Below are 20,490 nucleotides of genomic sequence, written 5' to 3'. Positions count from 1 at the left end.
ACACACAAACACAGAGAGAGAAAGAGACAGATACAGAGACACAGAGACAGAATCACTCAACGATGTCTAAGTGAAATGGTTCCCAGCACTTACCTGAAAAGCCAGGCATCACTGTAACTACAGCACTGCACTACTACAGTGCAGCAGGAGGACGACTAAAGATTGCTGGATGCCACCCTAACTCCAGATTCAGTGAGAGATGCTGTCTCAAGGGACCAAGGTAAGCTAAGCAGGACAATGACACTCTCTTCTAGAGTTTCATTTTTATGTGCATACTACACACTACACATACATCACAACACACGCACACACACATGCAACACACACACATGCAACACACACACATGCAACACACACTGCTGTTGTTCCAATGTGAAATGTTCCCAACAGGCCCACATGTTTGAGCCCTTGAATCCCCAGTTGCTGATGCTATCTGGAAGGCTATGGAATCTTTGGATTGAGGCCATCACTGGCAGGTGAAGCCACTAGGGTCGGGCCTTGAGGCTTATAACCTGACCAGACTCCTGTCTCCAGTCCCTCCGCTTCCTGCCTCCTGTTTCCATCTAAGAGAGGAGCAAGTCCCACCTCGAGCCTAGGAATGCACCCAAGTGAATAATTATCATTCTCTCTCTCCCTCATCCTATCACTTGACAGCTCTCTATTGCCCAAATCCAATTAGAAACAAGTGTGGTACTGTGGTTTATACCTCCATGACATAGTACAAGGAAGAGAAAAGAAGAGAGTATGGCTGAAGAAGCTAACAAATACTAAGTCTCCCTCCATCAATTCCTTAATCTAGTCGTCAGCCAGCCAGCCAGCCAGGAACAGAGTCATCTACCCATTTATCTATTAATCCATCCAGTTGTCCATCTATCTAGGTATCCAACTAGCCAAGCCATCCTACCATCCATCCATCCACCCACCTATCCATCCACCCATCCACCTATCCATCTATCCATCCACCCAACCATCCATCCACCCACCCATCCATCCACCCATCCACCCATCCATCCATCCACCCATCCATCCATCCACCCATCCACCCACCCATCCATCCACCCATCCACCCATCCATCCATCCATCCATCCATCCATCCACCCATCCATCCATCCACCCATCCATCCACCCATCCACCCATCCACCCATCCATCCATCCATCCATCCGTCCATCCATCCATCCATCCATCCATCCACCCATCCATCCATCCACCCATCCATCCATCCATCCATCCGTCCATCCATCCATCCATCCATCCATCCATTCTATCCATTCATTCATCCTACATATGCATATGCATATATAAATACATACATACATTCTACCCATCCATCCATCCTTCTTACATATACATACATAAATACAAACATCCTACACATCCATCTGTCCATCCATCCATCTATCCATCTGTCCAGCTCTCCATCATCTTTGAATCCTATCCATTCTGCATTTACAGTATTCAATGAGAACGACCTTGCTCATTCTTCATAAGCCTGTGTTTCATGCTAAATGTGATGATTTGCTACAAACACACTTCTCCATGCACCAGGCTTTTAGTGTCTGGAGCTTTAGATGGTCCAGGTAATCAATAACACTGCAGCTCTGACTCCAAATTAAATAACTGCACATCTATTATCCGTTACTAGTCGGCCGACTGGGAGCCCTGCCTAAAGAGCAGGCGTTCCTTCTCCCTGGCATCCTCAAAGCATCCAGGGGCTTGCACCTGAAGGTACAAATGTCATTTAGCTCTCTGAAAGCTGCTGTCTAGCATGAACTGGAATGAAAACTGACAGGGCTGTGAAATTTGATCCATCACGAGCCTCTGGAGTAGGTAGTGTTTGCCTGTGGACTCCTCTGTCACCTGCTCCTCCCGAAGGTTGGGGACAAAGAATTTCAGCTCACTGGGCTGCATGCAGAATGTTTTTTTCTGCCAAGGAGCCAGGGAATACATCAACTGGGCTGCCTATGAGTGGGCAGTCAGGCGCCTTCAGGAGGTAAGCAGGTAGAACTAAGTGTTGCCTTTCCTGTAGATTGTATCTGGTGGGATGGGGAGAGGTGAGAGCGCTGAAGCCAGGTGTTCTGAACAGCAACCCTCCTCCTCTGGCACAACCATGCATCTCCAGGGAGTCCTTTCAGGAATCAGAAAGCCACGCCCCATCCACAGTAGCAACTGTCTCTACAGCCAACCCTTCAAATATGACAGTCTGGAATGGTGCACACCTAGCTCCCAGTAGGGCAGCACCTAGGGCAGATGGTGAACCAATCCGCCAATCACGGAAGATGAGTTTACCACGGACCCTCCAGTTCCACACATCAGTGACGTATAGACAGCCTACATATGTACTTCAGCCATGCGGGCAAAGTCGAGGACCTCCAGATTGCAAGTGAGTTCTCAGAACACCTGGCAAGGAAGACACTCTGTCCTGAGGACAGTCTGACCCTCAGGAGCCTACTTAGCTGTGACATTAGAGTCACCTTCAGTGTCTCCCACCAGTAGAGAATGGTGAGATTTTAAAAAAAATCTGAAATGAACTTGAAACCATCTGAAGGCTGGGGAGATGGCTCGGCCAAATGTCCTCTGCACAAGGGACCTAAGTTCAATCTCTAGACCTGACATTGAAAGACAGGTACAGGGGTGCACATTTGTAATTCCAGATCTGGGGCTGGCTGGACAGCCAATAAGGCCTACTCGGTGAGTTTCAGACTGTGAGTGCTGAGATCTTGTCTTTTGTTATCTATTGTAATGCTAAGTGTGGGCCCCCAGGACTGGTTGCCCCAGAGACTAGAGAATCTGCACTTAGACACAAGCTAAGTGACCCTGCCCCCAAGTTATTTCTGATTGGTAAATAAAGATGCCAACAGCCAATAGCTGGGCAGTTTAGGTTTTGTGGGCTTGGGGTCTGAGGAGAACATAAGGGAGAAGGTACAGGAGAGAGGAGGAGAAGCTGCTATGGGTTAGAGGTCAAGAAAACATGGTCCTGATGGCTGGCCAATTGGAGTTAAGAACAGCACAGAAAAAAGCATACTAAGTGATAATTCAGGAAAGTAGATTCTAATAGCATAGAGGCTAGGTATCGGCCCAGCTCTTATGCTGTTTAAGGCTTATTGTAAATATAAAGGCTGTGTGTGTGTGTTTATTTTATTAAAGGGTCAAAAGTGAGGTAAAAACTCTGGGTTGAGATTAATAATTTCCAGAACAAGTAAGGGATCCTGTCTCAAAAAAACCAAGGCAGGCTGAGATATGGCTCAGTAGGTAAAGCACATGCCACCCAAGCCTGGTGACCAGAGTGTCGATACCAGAGCCCACAGAAAATCCGACATCAGTGAGGATGGGTGGCTGAGACTCCAGAACCTCCATTAGCTCCCAGACAGCTAGTGTGGCTTACACAGTGATGAAGAGACCTTGCCTCAGACCAGATGGAAAGGCAAGGAGTGACATTCAAAGGCTGTCCTCTGATCTCCATGCATAAAGTGTAGCACACACTTGCCTACACTCATACACACACACACACACACACACACACACACACAGGAAGACAGAGGGCACCATCCAAGAAATGACAGCCAAGGTTGCCTTCTGGCCTCCACACACACTGTCACATGTACATGAATACACATACCCATGAGCACACACATGTGAATATAAAATGCACATCAAGTATTTACTGGGTTGTTGAGATTTCATGTTCCACAATAAGTTTTGCACTGACAAATCAAATCAACTAAATATATGGCCACAGAATCATTACTATCATATTAAAAACAAAACTACTTCTGGGGACCTGAGAAGCTGGGTCACTATCCAGAACTTCTGGGTCCCATCCCATAAACACCTTTGTCTTAGTCACTGTTCTAGTGTTGTAAAGGGACAGTATGACCAAGGCATTTTTTCTATATTCTTTGTTTACATTCTAAATACTTTCCCCTTTCCAAGTTTCCCCCTCCCCATATGTCCCATAAGCCCTCTTCTCTCCACCCATTCCCCAATCACCCCCCTTCCATTTCTCTGTCCTGGTACTCCCCTAAAATGCTGGATCAAGCCTTTCCAGGATCAGGGCCCTCTCCTTCCTTCTTCATTGGAATCATTTGATATGCTGATTGTGTCTTGAGTATCCAGAGCTTCTGGGCTAATTAATATCCACTTATCAGTGATTGCATTCCATGTGTATTCTTTTGTGATTGGGTTACCTCACTTAGGATGATATTTTCCAGTTTCAACCATTTGCCTAAAAAGTTCATGAATTCATTGTTTTTAATTGCTGAGTAGTATTCCATCGTGTAAATATACCACATTTTCTGTATCCATTCCTCCATTGAGGGACATCTGGGTTCTTTCCAGCTTCTGGCTATTATAAATAGGGCTGCTATGAACATAGTGGAGCATGTGTCCTTATTGCATGCCGGGGAATCCTCTGGGTATATGCCCAGGAGTGGTGTAGCAGGGTCCTCCAGAAGTGTCATGGACCAAGGCAATTCTTGTGAAAGAAAGCATTTAACTATTCTCTGACTACAGTTTCAGAGGTTTAATCCATTATCATCACGATAGGGAGCATGGCAGCAGTCAGGCAGGGGCTAGAGCAGTGGTTGAGAGCTAAATCTTAAGCCACCAGCAGAGAGAGTCTGGGCCTGGCCTAATCCTATCAAAGAGTGACACTCCCTGGTTACTAAGCAGTCAAATACATGAGCCTATGCAGGCCATCCTTATTCAAACCTCCACACCCTCTGTCTTAGTTAGGGATTCATTGCTGTGAAGAAACACCATGACCAAGGCAACTCTCATAAAAGACAACAGGTAATTGGGGCTGACTTACGAGTTTAGAGGTTCAGTCTATTATCATTATGGGGGGAAATCATGGCAGCTTCCAGGTAGACATGGCACTGGAGGAGCTGAGAGTTCTACCCCTTGTTCTGAAGGCAGCTAGGAGAAGATTGGCACCCATGTAGCTAGGAGAAGGTTCTCAAAGCTCACCCTGACAGTGATACACTTCCTCCAACAAGGCCACACCTACTCCAAGGAGGCCACACCTCCTAATAGTGCCATTCTCTGGGCCAAGCACTTCAAGCCGCCACACCCTCCCAATCCACGATGGGCACCCCAACCCTGGTCACAACTAAATCAGAAGAGCCTAGGAAGGCACTAAAAGCTGAGGCCTCCTGCAGTGTGTCACCCTGCCCAGAGGGCCCCTGGCCTCTGTTCTGTTCAATTGAGGACATCCCTTGCACCTCATCTGTGTTCCTCCAAAGCAGTCACCACCTCAAGACACCCACAGGGGACATGGAGGAAACAGCATGTAGCTAATGAAAGAGGACCCTGTCCCCAACAGAGTGGAGCCTCTCATCGAGACTGTTCAAGACATCTGACCTCCCCTCAAACGGGTCTCCAGCTGACAGACATTTGTCTCCTTCCTTCATTCCTCCATTGCTCCAGAGCCTTGAAGTTTCTAGGATACCACAGGCTGTCTCTGGACTCTAAGCTTGGGCCACCTGCCCAGGGACAACAGTGTCTACAAAGCCAACAGTTTGGTATCCCTACTCCAGCATGGCCCAGCTCTGACACTCAGCATGGACTCACTCAGCCAAGTGTGCTTTATAGCCCAAGTCACACACAGTTATGAACAATGCAGCAGGTGCCATTGTAGCTGGGGGTGGGGCGGGCAGGGAGGCAGCAGAGTGTTTATAAGGAAAATGGGAGGAACCAGGCAAGGCTTGGTACATGGCTGGGAAGATAGCTCAGTCAATAAGGACCTTGCCTTGTAAGCACCAGGACCTGAGTTCAAGCCCCAGAACCCATGTCACATAAAGTCAGGCACGAATTTCCATGCTTTATATCCAAAGGTGAGATGGGAGAGAGCTCACTGGATCAGACTGCACGTTTTCCATTTAATATTTTCTTTAACCAGCAAGACAATTTTGCCTGTGTGCGTTCGTGGTGTGCACAGTGTGTTTGAAGAGCATGCGCACCCCCGGGGTGGCTAAGTCAAGCTATTTAGCATGCATTAGCTGATTGCACAGTTTCACACTAGTCTCCGGGGCTTCCCGCACATCACATACATCAAGGTGTGAGTGGCACAAATCTGGAAGGCAGGGATCCCGTGATAAGAGCCCCAGGTATCCACAGAGCAGGTGGGCACCTCTAAGAGACTTTTGGTAGAAACTTATCTGCTGAGACTTCAGGCACTCTGCAGCCTCATTAACAACCGGTCAGAATTACTGTGGCCCCAAGCTCTAGTCAAGCCAGACCACTCTCTGTGACTAGGCCTTGGGCAAGTTGTAAAACCTCCCCACCTCACTTTTACCATCATAGTGGTAGGAACCACAGTCATTGGATGACTGAAAACATAGAAGAAAAGGTGTTTGGGACTTGGTAAAATACCTAGTAAATATTAACTCCTCCTCCTAATATGACCTGTCACTGTGACTATGTCAAAAGTGTGCCTCTGGGAAGGGCTGAGATGTAGTTTGGTTCATAGAGTGCTTGCCTAGCACACACAGAGGCCTGAGCTCCATGCCTAGGTGTGGTACTATGCAATTGTAATCCCAGCCTTTGGGCACTAGGAACAGCAAGATCAGAAGTTCAAGGCTAGCCTGGGTTACATGAGATCCTGTATCAAACACATGCATACACACATAGAGATACATACACACACACACACACACACACACACACACACACGCATCTGAGTGACTCTAAAGCCCAGAGATGGTAGTGATGGCTGACAAGAAGACAGAAGATACAGAAGAAAGAAACTGTACAGTGCAGGGGGCTGTGTGTGCCCCTCCTCTCAGACTGAGTTCAAAGGGCTGTTTAGCTCTTGACTTTGACAAGAGGGAAACCAGGGTGACAGCCGCCTTTTCAGTAGGGATTAAAGGCAACCCCATGGGGAATTAGTAACAAGATGCCTGCCTTCCAAACCAGCAGGGAGACATGAAAATCAATCACCTCGACTGAAGGAGCCATTCTTTGTACCATGTGAGTGTTTTAAATGGCAGATCAAACACATCCATTAGGGCAGACATACTTCTGTAAAACTCTCTTATTAAAGCACTGAGATCCTCAGGCCCTGTGAGCAGAGCCAGGCCATATGGTCCTTCTGAGACGCCTGCCCTAGCAGGAGGTGAGGAAAAAGGAGCCAGCAGATGTGTTCTGGCCCCAGAGAAACAGCCAGAGCTATGCCAGAAAACCACACACTGCAGATTGTCTGATACCCTTGGAGTTTCAACCTTAGATCCACAAGTCACATGACGCAAACTAAAAATATCTAAAGCACGGGATGGGGAGATGGCTCTGTCTGTGGAGTGCATGCTGTTCAAGTGTGAGAACCTGGGTTTGATGCCCATGATCCACATTCAAAAAGTCATGTGTGGTGGCACACACCTGCAGCCCCAGCACGCGGGAGGCAGAGGCAGGGGGATCCTTGTGACTTGTGGACCGGCCTGCCTGATTAACAAGTTTCAGACTAATAAAGGACTCTAACTCAGAAAGCGAGGTAGGGCTGGCGAGATGGCCAAATGTACAGAAGAGTTTGCTGTCAAGTCTGACAACCTGAGTTCAATTTCTAGGACTCCCACAAATTGTCCTTTGACCACCACACTTGTGCTAGGGTACCCACATTCCTACCCACACATGTACACAATAAATGTGATTTTAAAAGAAAGCAAGGTGGCCAGTACCTAAGGAACAGCACTCAAGATTGACAGCTGTGAGTGTGTGTGTGTGTGTGTGTGTGTGTGTGTGTGTGTGTGTGTGTGTGAAGCACAATTGTTGATCAGTAACAGCATCTATTCATGTGTTTATATATCCATCTGCCCATTAATCAATATATTCTTCTATCACTTTATCCATCCATCCATCCATCCCCACATCCATACATACATCCATATCATCTATGTATGCATCCATCCATCTATCCATCAATGTACCTATCCATTCATCTATCCATCTGTCTATTCATCCATCCATCCATCCATCCACTCACTCAACATACACCAATATGCCAATCTAGCCCTACCCAGCCATCCGCCTTCCAAGTATCTTCTCCCTGTACCACGATGCTGAGGATGTGATGAACTGCAAAGATGCATTGCAAAATTATCAAATTTACGAATCTCCCCTTGGTACAGAAACAGATGACTAAAGCAATATAAAATGTGGGCGTGGCAAGAAGCCCCCTGACCTGGCAGAGTGGAGCGGGCATGCTGAGGTGCCCGGTGAGGCTGGGTGCCCACTGAGACTCTGCGCTCCATTCCACAGGTGTTGAGCTATCAGAGCCGTCCCTCTTGGAGTTTGTGTTTGCCAGGAAGGAAGCAAATGAATAAAAATGGCAAGAAACAATGATTACTTCTGATCACACAGAGCCACAGAGAGTGAAATCTTAAGCACCGGAGAAACAGGTCTAAGGCAGGAGAATTCTCAGTGCGAGTCAGGCTGGGTCTGAGGCCATGAGGACCAGGAAAACAGAAGAAGCAAGATCGGAAAGCTGACTGGGACAAGTTCATACTTGGGCATTCAGATGTAATACTTAGAACAAGCAGTAAACCGCCCACCCCAGAGAGAGATGGGATCCGTCTAGGGATCATGGGCAGACAGCTCCAGGTGGCCCTCTTGGGTCTAATGGCACTATGGGGTCCTGGAAGGGCCTCGGGCCCACGACAATGCTAACGGCACTTTTGCAGCAGCAGGAACGACTGTGTGGCTCAGATGGTAAATTCTGCTGTGATTTCAGGCCTAACTGACTGCTGGCTCCAGTTGTGAGAAGAAAAGACCATCCCTTCTGCAGGGAAAAGATAGGGAAGGCCATCCTAGCCCGTCTCATAGGGGAAGGAGAAAGCCAGCATTTACTCACCAACAGCAAATGGAAGGAGACAGACTTAACATGGGCAGGATGGCAGCCATAGCTCTGAGAAGTCACAAAGGGACCTGGATGTAGAAAATGGTGCCCGCCCAGGATGCATGCCCAACTCCCTCCCTCCCTCCTCAAGGCAGCCTCAGAGTTGATCACACCTGGATTCCCATCCTCATCTTTGCCTCCAGTGACGTGGAAGCATCACGTGGACACTTGCTTGCCCTTTACAAGATCACACAATAGGTGCTCAATAAATACCAGAGCCCAGCCCTCATTTTGCAGATTGCCTTGTGCCTCCTGGCTGGCCCAGAGCTCTTTGCTGAGGAGGGCTGGAAAGAGGATGAGAGGGGTATTATGTACCCAAGGGATGCTGGCAGTGTGTGGGGAGTGGGAGGGGAGAGAAGGCTCCGTGACAGTGACACTCTTGTTCTCCGTGTGGTGGTGCGTATGAGAAACAGGAAAACAGGAATCTGTCAGAAGAGCACCAGGGTTTGCATCCCTCCCAGTGGTGAGTGCTAAGGCCTAGGTTACCTGACTGGCCTGCCATTTTTTGCTGTTACTAATACTATAAGGAAACTTTCTGCTGTGACTAAGAAACTTTCTCATGCCCGAGTTGATTGTAAATTCTGTTACATTTTGTGCCTTGGTGCTCTTAGAAAGCAGTCACACAGAAGTCAGAACTGCTTTGTATAGTTGGCCACAATAAGCTTGGACTGGAACCAACCACTGAGCAGCACTTCCTGAACCTGCGTATGAGCGCTTATGGTTCCTTGCCTTTATAAACTGCCCCTAGGATGGACCCCAACATACGGAAGACACCTGCACAAATATAAGAAGCTATTTGGAATAAGGCTTCCGTGTTGAAGAGAGGTTGAGTAAAGTTTAAGTTCCCAAGACCTCCCTGGGAACTGGCATCCTGCTTGGCAGAAAGAGACATGCACATGGGCTGGCAAGCTAAGACAATAATGTTAGACAAGGCAAGGCCACCACCACAGTTGAATACCCCCAACCAATGGGAACAGGATAAATGTAAAAAGACATGTTCCTAGGGAAATCCCTAATCCCTAAATTCTGGTTGGTAGGATAACTTGACACATATGCTTGTGCATTTTAGGCTTTAAATCCCTATAAGATCTTAACTTATAAGGTCCCAGGCAGCTCCTGAGTCTAGTCTGTAGCCCTGATTGATCAGTCTTAGGGTGTGGCATTCAATAAACCAGCCCTGTTTGACTGAGATTGGTGTCTGAGTAGTTTGTAGGCGGTCCCCAGACCCTGACAGTGAGTCCAGACCCAGACACTTTCTCCTACCCAGAGTGCTTTAAGGAGAAGCATGGTCTCTGCTGGTTTCCTGGGAAGACCTCAGGAGGGAGGGGCATCCTCTCAGTGGGCTAGCCTCTTCACTCCAGCAATCAGTCCTCACTCAGAGCTATGCTTCAGAAATCTACCCCTGCTGGGTAGACTGTGGAACCTGTGCTAGGATCATGTGTGAGCAGCCCCAGGTCCCAGAGAGCTTGAGCAAATGGTGGGTGTTAGCTTCCAGGCAGAGGTAGGCTCGCCTCACCAGTCGTTTCTCCATCTCAGCTGCCATGTCCCCACACTCCCTCGGACCTTCAGGTCCAGTTGTGTGAACCTTCCATGGCTGGATGAGCAGCAGTGTTGCAGACAGTCTGCCCTCTGCGATGTGAGTGAAGTTCCCCGGGGTCAGGACTCGGCCAGGAGAAAGAAAGAGAGAGCCAGCAGCCACCTTGACCTTGGCTACAGATAAGCCAGCCAGCCACATGCAGGCCCCTGAGCTCTGAGAAGCATGGGATTCTCTTTCAGGTCAGGAAGCCACTCTCACTTCCTCACAGTGCTCCGGGCGCCTCAAACACTGAGGAAGGTCACAATGATGGCAGTGGATCTTTAAGAACTCCATTACCATACTAGTATGTGTAAATGCCCATGCACAGCGAGCTAAGGAAAGCCCTCGACAAATGGAGGAAACCAGGCTGCAATGAGTCCATCTAGAAGTGAGTACCTTACCTCTCTAGCCTTCTACCCCATGTGGATAGAGGAAGGTGGTCAGACCCACTCTTGCCAGGAAGATAGGACATCTGAGAGTGGTCACAGCATCCAACAAGGCACCCAGTTGGTACTGTGTGTCAAGTCAATTTTGCCAGTCCTGACAGAGACTAGGCAGGCAGGCAGGTAGGCAGGCAGGCAGGCAGACAGACAGACAGACAGAGAAACTAGATCAAACTTTAAGTCAACAAATCAGGAGACTTGGTGAGTCAGACCCAATCCCTATTGTAATCCCAGGCTCTGCAGAGACAAGCAATGGTCCAAATAACCCCATCCATGGTCTCCAGACAGGGTGCTGCTCGCCCAGTAGCTGTGTGGGAAACCTAGTAAGAAAGCCCCACCTTTCACAGTCGCACATCCTGTGCATGCGTCTGATAAAGCAACCACATCACACAGAGAATACACAGGCCTGCCAAAGACTACCTGTTGTGATTCCTATCAAAGGGTCTCCTTCCCTCCCAGGGCTGTGTAGGACTCTGCTACAAGCTTCAATCACAGTTTGTTTTCTGGTTCTTTGATGGATCTTGGGCTGACCCCACCTCTGGGTTGCTGTGCACAGGACCACTATAAATAGGTATTTCCTGAGCCTACTCAAGTCTTTGGTTTAGGTTCTTGGAGTGGAGACACTGAACTATATGGTCACCCAAACATTTCTTGTGTGACAATGGCCAGACATGAAATATCAGCTTATATGAAATATCCAGACCAGGAAACCCTTCAGAAGCCACGTTCAGGCAGTTGCTAGGGACCAGAGAGGGGCAGGGAGGGAACGGGTCCAGGCTTTGCCTCAGAGTGATGGAGATGCTTTGGAAGGAACAGAGGTGGGGGTTACATCCTACTATAAGCATACTAAATCCACTATAGTACTCATTTTTAAATGACTAATCTCACCTCCATAACTACCTATTAAAACTGGGGGTGCTCAGTTGATAAGTCCTTGCCTTATAAGCACGAGGACCTGAGTTTAACCCCCAGTACCCATATGAAAACTCAAGCCATGCATAGTGGCATACTCTTGTAATCCTATAGCTGGAGAGGCAGGTATAGGTGGGGCCCTGGGGTTCACTATCCAGCTAGCCTAACCTACCTGGCAACTTCCAGATCAGTCAGTGAGAGATCCCCATGAAGCAAAACAAAACACAGTACATGATGCTTTGAGAAACAACTACTGAACCTGCCCTCTGGCTTCCATATGCACACACACACATACATGTACACACACATGTGCATACACATATATATACATCTTCACACTCCCACGCAGAGAGGCTTCTACCCATGACTGGTGAAAGCAATCAATGAGAAGAGATGGAGGGTGACCCTGCTGGCAGGATAATCCAGCAGTGCAGGAAAGTGCAGAACAGGGCCCAATCACCACATTTGATAATCACCTCAGATTCAACCTCCTGATTAAACTCCTTGCATTTAATCTCCCCCCAACTGGAGGGCCAGCCCTGTGACGCCCTGATTCTATCACACACGGATCCCACATGAACACTGAAAATCTACTGTCTGGACATTAATCTTAGAGGGAAAACTCCCTACATTTGCATTAATTTTCCTTCACAGGTTTTAATTGAAGAGAGGATGATATGGCGTCCCAGGGGAAATAAACTCTTACTTCATCCATCCGAAAGCCACATGGCTTCATTAGAAATCACATTAGTTCCTCGCTAAGCAACAATAATAAGGTAGAGTTGGAATCAATAAAGAATAATGCATTGCCCCGAGGCGTAAATCCATTTGATGCAGTTCTGTTCCCTAAGGCAGAGCTCTGGTAGCTCCAGCAGTAACAGGTGAGGTGAGGCAGCTAGGTGGTAGGGCTTCCTCCAACTGCTCTCATAAGATACAGTAGGGAAGGCAAGCAAGTCTATGGTTCCTTCCTGATGACCAGTCCTCGATGACTAAGAAACCAACTCTTCAGCCACCTACTTGCAACCCTGGAAAAATGAATTCCATCTTTAGAGCCCACTCACCACAGATATCAAGATGTTTCATTCACCTCATGAGTCTTGGATTATCTCTTAACAGTGACTATTCTAGAAAAGAAGTGAATGGTGCTGTGGTTGATTAGCAATGTCTGCCTTGGGCACTGGAATCGGAGTGCTGTGTCTTGATGGCAAGTATGTGTCTGTTGGGCTCAGAAGTCCCTACTATAAATGAAAAGTCACATCCATAAGTCCATAGGCCACCAATACTGATAGCAATTCACCTTCTCTTCTATAAATGCCAACAACATGGCTTCGCTAACTAAAGAAGCAAAAAAGCACATTGGCACAGGAGACTGACTTACCTCTTACTTTCTAGTAAATATGACATCTTCACCTAGAATATAACGAGTGCTTACCTGACTCTCCCCTGGGCTGGGAGGCAGAGACAGCGGATCCTGTATGGAAAAACAGAAAAACACAAAGACAAGAAAGGTTTAGTGTTTAAGAAACAAGTGTTTGCAGTTTGTTTTTCTCACAAGCGCAGTGGCTACATTACTTGGAAATGAATATTTATCCATCCATTTATCCAGTCTGCGGTGTTTGCTGAGTGAGTACTGAGTGAGAGTTGGTGTAGCAGGGTCTTCATTTATAACAAGATGACAAGTCCCTGGTCTTGTCAGGAAGGTGATTAGATAAGACAGTTGCTGTGGGCAGAGACCAGAAGGGGCCACATGTGTGGAGGAATGGTGAGTGCAAATGTTCTGGGGAAGGTGGGAGTGGACAAAGAGCAGCAGGAAAACCTGATCAGCAAGGAGAAGAAAACAAGAGGATATCGAGGACCAGCTCACGCTCAGTCTCACGACTGGCATTTGGAGTTTGTGTGCTGTGATTGTTAGATTTGCTTGTTAACTTGACACAGCCTAGAACCAGCTGAGAAGGGAATCTCCACGAGGGCTGTCTACACTGGGCTGGCCTGTGGGCATATCTGTGGAGGGCAGTCTTTATTAAACCATTGATTGCCGTGGGAAGACCCAGCCCACCGAGGGTGGCTCCATCCCCTAGGAAGGGAATCCTAAACCAAATAAGAACAGAGAAATTGAGCAGAACACGAGCATGCATTGATTTCTCCCTGATTTTGATGTCTGGATGGGATGTGACTGCTGTTTGAAGTTCCTGTCTTGATTTCCCCACAGTGATGAACTATGGCCTGGACTCAGGAGCTGAATAAACCTCTTTTTCTAAGTCGGCTTTTCTTAGGGTCTTGTATCACAGCAACAGAAATGAAACGGAACGTGTGGCTATTTTAAATAGTTAAAAGCACAAGTTTAAACTCCTTCCTAATAGGATACCCCAGTTCCTGAGCTAGGCACCTGTAGAGACAGTCCTTGCCTCTGTGAGCATGCTCAGTAACAGACCTGTGAGAGCTGAAATGTCCCACCTCACCAATCATGATGGGACACAGCCAAGACCACAGATCAGACCTCACAGAACATCACTCAAGTGAGCTGGACCAACCCAGACACACTCCACGCAGACTGAGTAAAAGCAAACAGGAAGGACAAGACGTGAGGGCTGACCTAGCCCTGAGCCGATACCCTTCTGCAAACCAAGAAGGCCTGCTCCTTTCTCTCGGGCTCTCTGAGGTTAGTCTGTACTTCAGTCATGGTTGGGTTGCCCACACTGGCTTCCTCCCTTAAGTCACATTGAAACCCATACTCCATTTTCCCTTCCAGAGGTCAGATCTGTCCACCATAGCTATGACTGTCACTAAAGACACAAGGAGTCCTTCCTTATCTTGGTGGCACTTCTAGTCTAAGGCTATTACAGAAAGTGCAGACGACTCCAAAACTCACATACAGCCATGACTGTGAGGAAGAACTAGAGGAAGACTCACCCTGCAGGGCAGCTGGCCAATCTCCAGTCGGAAGCCCTTCCCTTCCTTTGGTTGTAACAACCTTGAGGAGTAATATTGATCGTCAACTTGACAGGACCTAGAATCACCTAGCAGACAAGCCGTCAGCTGCCCCTGTCAGGGACTGTCCCATCAGTTTAATCAAGGTGGGAAGGCCCACCTTAACTGTGAGGCCACTGTGCCGTGGGCTGAGGGGGTCCTAAACTTGGAGAAAGGACAAACTGAGCTGAGCTGGGTTGAGCACCGCCCTCTGCTCCCTGACTGAAGATGCCTGTGTGGCCAGCTGCCTGGCTCTCGGGTCGCCAAGCCTGCCCTGTCATGATGGGCGCCTCCCTCAGGCTGTGAGCCAAAACTAAACCCTTCCTCCCTTAAGGTGCTTTGTTCAGGGTATTTCATTACAGCAGCAGGAAAAGTAACTGATTCAATAATCAAACATGTGTGGTGTCCCCATTGTGTGGGGCTGGCAGCAGCATCAAATCACATGACGGAGGTGCCGTCACTTTCTGAACAATTCCTCTAAGAATACTTCATTTCAGTGTGTATTCGTGCATGTATTTGTATACATGTACATTTACATGTATGTGTGGTTGTGTCTGCCCATACATCCACATGTATGTACATGCAATATCAGGTGTCTTCCTCCATCATTCTCCATCTTTTTTTTCTTGGCAGAATCTCTCTCTGAGCACCTGGGCTTGCTGGCAGCTAATCCAAGGCCCCACTTGTTTCTGCCCCCAACCCCAAGTCACAGGGGCTAAAGGTTTGCACCTCTGCACCAGCCTTTTATGAGGGTGCTGGGGATCAGGCCCCCATACCTGAGCACTTAGCCCTCTATTCAGCTAGCCTTTTCCCCAAGCCCCCCAAACCCTACTTCTAAATGCACTCAGGGGATCTGATGTTTAAAACCACCCACAGCTGGCGTGGAACAGGGCTGTGTGCCTTGATCCCAAGTCTCACGTTATTGTGTATCAGAAGTGTGTGTGTGTGTGTGTGTGTGTGTGTGTGTGTGTGTGTGTTCCTATGCTTACAGGCAACCAGTAGGTTCTGCCTCATATCAGGAAGTGACAGGATTCCAGCAGAGGCAACAGCAGAGGATGTGACAGCAGGGATCATCTTTCTGAGGGAGCCCTTAGGCAAAACAGTGTCTAGGTGTGCACACCCCATCCCTTGGAAAGTGGCAGATAACAGCAGCCTACTCCTCTTCCTCGCATCTGCAAGCTCAGAGCATCTAGACTGCTCTCCCAGGCAAACGCCCGGTCCCTCTTAGAGAGACTGTTAATGAGCTCCAGGGTTTCTTATGCTGAGATAAACTGTGTGATGAGCAGACAGGGCCATCTCGCCACACCACCCACGGCCACCTCTTCCTCCCTGTGCTGTTTCATTAACCACCACTAAAGAACCCAGCCAGCCCACCTGGTGACGGAAGCTATTTTTGAAATGATTACACAGTTCGAACCTGGGCCCACTTAAAGGCAGAAATGCTGGGCGGGGAAGGATAAAAAACGAACTTTGCTCCTTTCTCCTCTGCTGGAGATATCCCAGGGGCTTGAAAGAAGAGAAAACAGTGCATACTGGGTCTGCCCTCAGAGAGCCACTGCGAGGGCTGAAGTTCTAATTCAGAACGGTGTCTGGTGTAATTCCTAGGTGCCTGCCTCTCCCCCCCTCTTCCCACCTGCTGGATGCTGCTCTCAGGATCTCGGACCCTGAGCATCATGGGAGAGGAAAGAAAGAGAAAAGGTAGAGAGCAGAGGAGGAGAGAGGGAAAGGATCTGAGGCTCAGGTCTTGGCACTGGGTGGGGACAACTCCACTTGCACTCCTGAGGTGCCAAGCTACTGCATGTAGTTCGGTACACATGGATGGAACACGTGGGTGTGGATGAAGTTGAGACGGGTCATCCTGTGCTCTGAGCCATGTCTGCTCTATGTCAGTGTCACTTGCAAATGCAGGGAAGTCAAGTCACCGTGTGACTTGGAACCAGCTTCCCCTTTTCCTCCCCGGCCATGCTGTCTCCTAAAAGTCACCACGATTGTGAACTCATAACATCCCTCAAAAGTGGTGGGTGGGCTGCCGAGGTAGCTCTGCTGGCCAAGTGGGAGCTGAATTAGGGCCCCAGAACCCGAGCAAGGAGAGGTCCACGCAAGATAGCACGTGATTTTAATCCCAGCACCGGGTCTGTGAAATCATGACAGATCCCTGGCCAGTCTAACCATGCCTGAGAGTTCCATGCCAATGAAACACTCTGTCTCAGAAAGACAAAAAACTCAGCAACCAAAGAAACACACAAAAAAACAGGTGGACAGCATCCTTGGGGCTAGAGAGATGACTCAGTAGTTAGGAATGCATAACACATATACATAAATGAAAACAAGTCTTAAAAAACAAAGACAAGATTTCAAGAAATGATACCCAGGGTTGACCTCTGGCCTCCATGTGCATTTGCATACACAGACTCTCTCTCTCTCTCTCTCTCTCTCTCTCTCTCTCTCTCTCTCTCTCTCTCTCTCCTCACCAAGCTTACAAGGAGCATTTCATTCCTTCCCCAGTAGGGAAAGAGAAAGCACTCCTTTCCCTGAGCAGACTTACAGTCTTATAAAGAAGAAGCATCCCTTCTTTCCAGCCAGCTCCATGACAAGTGTGTAAGAGATCAAGATCAAGTGACAGTTTTTACAATGGCTTTGGGCAATGCCCAAACCAGGAGAACCAGGCGACCTGCATCAGCTCAGCAGGGATTAGAGCTAGGAACCCTCTGCTTCTCCTTTGTGTTCGTCTGGTGTGAGACTCTTCACTCACAGGCAGCCCCAGCCTCCAGGAGGATTAGGATTACTTTAGCAGCAGGGGAGAGAAGAAGGAAGCAGGGTCTATCTTTTTGATATTCAAAGGAAACTGCAGAGCCCAGGCTCAGAGGACAATCCCAAGCCTTTCCTGGAAGAACATAACCACTGTGATCAGAGGCCCTTTACCTGAATCTCTATCCCTTGAAAAATGCCCCCAGCAGCAACAGCTGCCCCAAAGTTGAAGAGTCCAGGGCATGTCTGTTGAGCCCCAAATCCTTGGGGAACCTCCCAACAAAGCTTCTCTGTGTGTTCCTCTTTCCTTTGGGGGACCCCCCTGTTTTCCATGAAGACCCCCATATAATGGGGAGCACCTTTACCTTGGAGACTCTTTTCCATTAGGGATCCTTACAACAGGGACCCATCTTTTCAATGAGAACTCTCTCTTTTCAAAGGGGACTTGCAAGCAGCATCCCTAAGGAGACAAGGTAAGAGGATTATAACGTTGGAGGCAACAAAATGGCCATCACTCCATTACTGGTGAGTTGACATGTTGAGTCCCCACAGCAGAGCCCACTAGCAAGGTATCTCCTGCCACCTGCTTCACAGAAAGAGGGGAGGAGAGCTCCTGGGACTGTGAGAAACTGGCCCCTCCATCTTTGCCTTCACTGTTGACTTTAATGTGGGTTAAATAACAGGGCTTTCTTTCCCCCTACTGTTCATCTTCCAGACTCATTCCCAGAGTCTTGATACTGATTTGGTTCTGACTCCAGGACTCCCCTCAGCCCGTGACTCTTTTGAGCAAACAGGGTTCGCACTCAGCACCAAGTAGATGTAACATCACCACCCTACCCTCAAGGAGCAAACAAGGGATTCAGGAGGCAAAACTCAGAAAGCCATCTAGAAAAGACGAGGCTCTCTAGAATCTTGTGGTCCAGATAAGCCACAGGACTCGGGAAAAGAGTGATAAGAAATGGTATGCGTGGGCAGTCGCCACCAGGGGAGGATGTAGGAGCCTGGGTTCCTGAAGGCAAAGGAAACAGGAAGGTTGACTTAGATATCAAGGGAGCACAGCCGGAGCGGCTACTACGCCATGATGCAAACACCCTAAGCCCACCCCTCAGCTCCTCTGTAAGTTTTTCAAAACTCATCACTGGCTATTGGAAAATAAACACACAGAACCAGCAGATACCCCAAACACAGACAGGCACTAGGGATGTTAGAAGGTGTGGCTAAATCCAGCTTCTGCATCCAGTCCTAGGTATTGGGGGAGGAAGAGGACCTAACCTAAGGCCTAGAGAAGCTGGGGACAGGAATAGAGAAAAGGAGGTAAAAGCTGGTATCTGCCACTCTACTGTGTGAACCCATAGCAAACAAGTAATATATAATTCATCCTCTACTATGTTCCCAAGGCTAGACCATTCTTGGTACCCATCAAGTGTTCAAAAAGAATAAAAAGGTTGGGGCTGAGGAGATGTCTCATCAGTTAAGAGCACTTGCCTGCTTTTCCAGAGGTCCTGAGTTCAATTCCTAGCACCCACATGGTGGTCAGAGAATGAGTGGAGGAGGGGTTTATGGATGGATGGATGGATGGAGGAATACATGGATTCATTGAGACATAAATGAACAATTATAAATACTATCATAGTCTTCTACTGTTATGAATATAGAATGCCAAAACTTAAAAATCTTTAAACATCATGTCTGTTAAGATTCAAAGCATCCTGGAGGTCAGGCAAGGGTCTTAGTGAAGACTGAGTCACACAATCCAGGACAGCCTTTTCAAGGCTGCGAGACTTAGAGTCCACCTGCCTACCCCTCCACATGCCGTTCTCACCTATGTGAGGCAGAAGAGTTAGTTACATTTGTCTCTCGTGGGAATCAAGAGAGGCGACCCACAGAAACTGCCAAGAGCTGAGTACGGCAAGGAACACGGGTGTAGTCACATCTGTGGTGTCTCTTTCTCCTTCCCCCTCTCCCTGTATCACCAGACAGCAACACTGATGCCACGCATCACCCTCACAACCTCAGCGACACAGGTCCCCTCCTGCTCTGGTACTCCTCTGGATGTGAGCAAGCCACCAGTGACACAGAAGACAGCTAAGTACAGTGAGCGCGTGCCAGGGTAATTAGGCTGAGGCTTAGGAAGCCGGATCACTGGAGAGCACCCAGCAGTTAATGTTTAAAATGCTATCTATATTTAATGCAATATGAATATTTAACTCACTTAATGCAATATTTAATTTGATCTCCAATGCAAATAAAAATAATAAACAGATCAGTTAACGATTTACACACAGGCTCTCCTGTTGTGTCATGAAGCCTTTCTCTGTCGACAATTTTCACCCTTTCTCTAAGCAGACATGCTAAAATGGTCCAGCTGCTGCTTCTAAGTGGGTCAGAGAGTCCTATGGGGAGTGGGCTCAGCCAGGAAGTGGCCACAGCTTTGATTTGAGACTTAATTAAATCATATTACGCATTGGGCACTACACTAGGACCTGGTGGGAAGAGAGAATGAACACTTCTCTCACAGACTGCACAATCCAGTGGGAGATAGATATGATTCTCTGACAGTTCAGAGGGGGATGGGAAGGAATCCTTGCTTCTAGCTACACTGATCACTGACAGGGCTCCTAGCCTAGATGGTGCAGGAAGAGAAACCATCAGAACCAAGATGACCTGGGAAACGATAGGCAGGGACCCAGACCCTGAGAAGAGCTTGCTCAAAGGCGTTTAGGAACTAAAAACATCCATGTGGTGCTTTGAATGAGACTATTATTTGAACACTTGGTGTCTTATTGGTGGTGCTGTTTGGTGAGGCTATGGAAGTCGTAGGAAGGGAAGCTCTGATGGAGGAAGCACGTCACTGGAAGTTGCTCCACTTCAGTTCAGTCCCAATGCTTCCTGTGTGGATACAGATGTGATCGCTCAGCTTCCTGTCCCTGCCATCATTCTTTCTCCACCATTGTGGA

Source organism: Apodemus sylvaticus, chromosome 10, assembly GCF_947179515.1.
Source record: "Apodemus sylvaticus chromosome 10, mApoSyl1.1, whole genome shotgun sequence".
Classification (NCBI taxonomy): domain Eukaryota; kingdom Metazoa; phylum Chordata; class Mammalia; order Rodentia; family Muridae; genus Apodemus; species Apodemus sylvaticus.
The sequence above is the reverse complement of the archived record's forward strand: the minus strand, read 5'-3'. Positions refer to the sequence as shown.